At 38.6% G+C, this 4,904-nt stretch overlaps 1 pseudogene; it reads left to right on the top strand.

Annotated features, from left to right (window-relative positions):
* The first annotated feature begins 249 nt into the window (after positions 1-249).
* Positions 250-910, top strand: LOC150010105 (clathrin light chain A-like; annotated as a pseudogene).
* The last annotated feature ends 3,994 nt before the right edge of the window (positions 911-4,904 follow it).

Below are 4,904 nucleotides of genomic sequence, written 5' to 3'. Positions count from 1 at the left end.
ATTGACAGAAAACTTCCCTAACCTGGTGAAGAAAAGAGACAAATCCAGGAAGCACAGAGAGTCTCAGATAAGATAAACTCAAAGAGGCCCACACCAAGACACATCATGATTAAAATGTCAAGAGAAAATCTTGAAAGAGATTGTCCTCCCAGCGAAGTTGCCACCACAGATGTAGCTGTCAGGCACGGTATCAGTTCATCGGTTGGTTTGTGTCTCAGCATTGGTGTGCGTGCTGTTGAACTGCCCACCATGGCCGACCTAGATGCGTTCAGCGCCCCCGCCAGCGCTCCCGGCGGCCCCGCGCTAGGGAACGGGGTAGCCGGCGCAGGTGAAGAAGACCATCCGGGCCGCAGCCTTCTTGGCACACCAGGAGAGTGAGATTGCTGGCATCGAGAATGACAAAGCCTTTGCCATTCCTGATGGTGGTGCCCCTGGGCCCCAACTGCACGGTGAGCCACCGGGGATTCCGGATGCTGTTGATGGGGTGATGAATGGTGAATACTACCAGGAAAGTAATGGTCCAACAGACAGTTATGCAACTATTTCACAAGTGGGTCAATGGCAATCAGAACCTGTAAGTATCTGTAAATGGAGAGAAGAGCAAACGGAATGCTTGGAAGCCCTTGATGCCAATTCCTGGAAGCAAGAAGCAGAGTTGAAAGAAAAAGCAATAAAGGAGCTGGAAGAGTGGTATGCAAGGCAGGATGAGCAGCTACAGAAAACAAAAACAAATAACAGGGCAGCAGCAGAAGCCTTTGTAAATGACATTGATGAATCATCCCCAGGCACTGAGTGGGAACGGGTGGCCCAGCTGTGTGACTTTAATCCCAAATCCAGCAAGCAGGCCAAAGACGCCTCCTACATGCACTCTGTCCTCATCTCCCTCAAGCAGGTCCCCCTCGTGCACTGAAGAGTCACCCTGTGGAAACATTACATCTGCAATATCTTAGTCCTCCTCAGTGAAGCTCTTCATATAATTGGATTAATCATGTTGAGTTCTTTTGGACCAAACCTTTTGTCTTTAGAGTTGTTCATTGTTTGTGATTGCATGTTTCTCCCTTCAAAGGTGTTCTCCCTGGTGTTGAGAGAGGAGGGGGAGGTGGTGGCAGAAGAAGGGAGGGAAGCCTCCCAGGGTAGCCTCAACTTGTGCTTTTTGTGCATTATTCTGAGAATAAATTTTTTTCAAACAATAAAAAAAGCAAGAGAAAAGTAGTTATTTACCAACAAAGGAGCTCCCTTAAGACTATCAGTTGATTTCTCAACAGAAACTTTGCAAAGCCAGAAGGGATTGGCAAGAAATATTCAGAGTGATGAAAAGCAAGGACTTACAACCAATATTACTCTACTCAGCAAAGCTATCATTTAGAATTGAAGGACATATAAAGAGCTTTTCAAGCAAAAATAAAAGCTAAAGGAGTTCATCACCACTAAACCAGTAAGAAGAAAAAAAAGATAAAAACTATAAACAAAGTGGCAATAAATACATATCTATCAACAATTGAGTCTAAAAAACAAAATCAACGAACAAGCAGGACAGAAACAGACTCATAGATAACACAGAGAACATTTTGATAGTTGCCAGATAGGAGAAGGTTGGTGGAAAGGGTGAAAAACGTGAAGGGATTAAAAAGTACAAACTAGTAGTTACAGAATAGTCACAGGGATATAAAGTACAGCACAGAGAAGATAGTCAGTAATATTCTAATAACTGTATGGTGTCAGGTAAGTGTGAGTTTTATTGGGATAACTTAGTAAATTATATAATGTCTAATCACTGGGCTGTATATCTGTAACAAATATGTGAACTGTAATTGAAAATTAAAAAATGATTTGAAAAAATTGTATATCCACAAATTACTAGCTAGAAATCCTTTTAAAAAGTCATATGACTTCTTTGTTTCTCATCTTTAAAAGAAGAATGATGCAGTTTTTCTGGTGAGGACTGATTAAATAAGGTATGTAAAATGCCTGGTACATAGTAGATACTTAACAAATGTTAGTTTCTTTTCCCCAGACATACCATGTTCCTTCTTTATCTGAGCCTAAACTGGAATGTTTCCCCATTAATTCTTAACCTGAGTGTAAACAACTCCACCTATTTAAGATTGTAAAAAATCACATACCTCAATTCAAATGACTAGTTGCTAGTCTCAGAAACATTTTTGCTACATTTGAATGAGTAAGGCATGACAGAACATTGAATCCTGCATATAATCAGCCATGTTAAAAAGCCAGCTGATGTAAGATTTTGAAACTCATTTAAGTTAAAAAAAAAAATGTAATTACTAATCAAGACTTACCATCCTGTCTTGGTACCTATTTTTCAAATGAAAAAAAATTGTTTTGAAGATGAATAAGAAGATACAGAGCATTTCTGCTCATAGACAAAAGTTCAAGATAAATCCTCATTTATTCAACATGTTTTCTAGTTCTTCAGCATCTTGTTTTCATATTCACCTAAAGGCCTTACATCCAGCAAGATGCTCTGATACTTCAAGGATTTAACACAAGCCCAAAGCACACCTGCGCAGCCCAGAGGAACATTTTTCAAAATGAAAAATATATTTGGACCAATAGCCAATAATGGTAAGGAGAAACTCAGCAACCCAAATGAATACACAGAACTCAACTTTCTGAGGTTTATGGAAGCCCCTCTCCTTATTCATCAGGGCTGGATCAATGCCCACAGTGGTTATTAACAAAATTGGACAGCAAGGGCCATTACAGACAGAACCCCAATCCTAAGGCTTTTCCTCCATTCCACCAGACCCACTAATGCCCTCTTAATTTGTATTCTTAAAAAGCCATCTGCCCTTCAGCACTGCTCCAGAAAACATTGGGAAAGGCATGCCAAGCTTGTACTTATTCTTAAAAGGGCTAGAAATACAAACAGACTTTTAAATGTTTAAAACTTATTTTTATCAAAAGTATATCAGTATAAAGTTTTAAAAGTCAAGTAGTGCTAAGTAGTTCATACTAAACAAGACAACTGCTCCCCCATCCCCAGCCACATTAACCCTACTCTCCAAAGGCAACTAATTTCAAATATCTGTATTTCAAATATCTGATATTTATCTCCATGTTTTCAAGAATTAACTTTATTTAACTATGTAAACCTAATTCACTATTGGGCCAGGTAATACACATAGTTTCATTTCCATCGCTGAACATAATTTTTGTTTTTCCTAGAGTTATTCATTGCATCTTTTTAAAGCATTGACTTGGCTTTCTCTGTATTTACACTTAAGACTTTCTATATCCTCTGGCAACCAGCATTTCAATAAAATTGCTGACAAATATAAACTGTCATATAATTTCTCATTTCCATTTTTTCTAACAATTTTCCTTCTAGGGTCAATTTGGCCTCCTCTTTCAATGTGAACTGGTTTCCTGGAAGGGAAGTTCACAGCTGTTATTCTTTGCTGTTTCCCTGTGTTGAATCATGTAACCTGGGGCCCATAGCTTCTTTTTATGTTATTTTTGTTCGTTTATTTTAGTGAAGGCTAAAGGGTGTGATTTTAAGATCAACTCCAAAGGACCCCTGAAAAAACATTTGCTCCATATGTATTTTAGAGATACCCCTAAATATAATAGAAAATTAAACCAATTTACACATTACTCTTAAGAGTGACAATGTATATATTCTCACAAAAGGCAAAATCAAAACTACTTGATAGAGCAACCCAAAAATGTTGGGAAGTTCTCCTGATGAGAAAGCCAAAGGTTCAGACATTATCAGTGGAGAAACTTAAAAATGCATATTTTCAACTTCTACAGTTTCTCTGACAGCTGATTGTCATCTCATTCTAGCAATTTGCTATAACCGAGTGCCATGTAAAAGCCACAAGGAAAAATTAATTCAGTGACTATGAAAAAAAAACAAACAAACAAGAAATGAGCCACAGACTCACTGGGAAAGTTTATGAAGCTTTTCTGTAGGGTTGCATTATTGGTTTTTATTCTGAAACACCATCACTGAAACACACACCAAAAAAAGGCCAGTAATTGGGGTCAGCGTTCAGTGGGAACCTCCCCAAAAAGGATCTCAAGCCAACAGCATATGGTATACACTGTCCTCTGTTAAAATAAAACTTTGGCTTCAAATAAGCATGTCATGCCTCTAACTTTTCCACTAAGGAATGTTAATGAGTTTATTTTGACTAAAGTGTTGCAAAGGTGTGATTCTCAGATATGAAAGTCCAGATATCTCACACTCCATGTTTAAAAAAAGACACTCTTGAAAAGAGACAAAATGTACATTCATTTCAACATTATTTTTCTTCTGTATGAAACTCTTAGGTCCAGTAGCAAAGAAACTGTGCTGAAATGAGTAGAGATGAAATTATACTGGTTCTTACCGAGATGAGCACAAGGACTAATTTCAATGCCACCTGTAAAAAGGGAAGCTGTAGGCTGCTCGACAATGGAGCTGGCCGCTAGAGCTTTGCCCAGCTACTCATGGGGAAATTTGTCCTTCCTGAGTGACCTAGGAAGAGACCAAAGAAAGCAAAAAAACACTGACTTTTCTGAGAAACGTTGACAAGTGGCCTGAATGTAAATTCCTCAGAGGTTACCTGCTTGTTCCCTCAAGTCCAGGGTGCAGATATACCACACTTCCTTAGAGTCGTCACTTACTTCTCATAAGTGTCACTTTCTGAAGCTGAAAATAACAATAGCATTGCCTTCAAGAATGGTCTGAGAGTGGAAACATCAGAGAAATAACAAATTATATTTACAAAGGTTTTGTGTTTTACTCTATTTACAAAGAGAGCAGTGTGAGGTATAATGAGCAAAGAAAGCATTCATAGTGGTGGTGTGATTTCAACTGGCCCCGGCAAGAATTTCAAATGTAAGTAAGGAGTTTGAGTGTAGGGAGCTCATCACATGAATCTTCATGATTCAGA

Source organism: Furipterus horrens, unplaced genomic scaffold (genome assembly GCF_987537825.1).
Source record: "Furipterus horrens unplaced genomic scaffold, mFurHor1.1.pri manual_scaffold_5, whole genome shotgun sequence".
NCBI classification, from domain to species: Eukaryota; Metazoa; Chordata; class Mammalia; order Chiroptera; family Furipteridae; genus Furipterus; species Furipterus horrens.
Note: the sequence above shows the minus strand (reverse complement) of the source record. Positions and strands in the feature narration are given on the sequence as shown.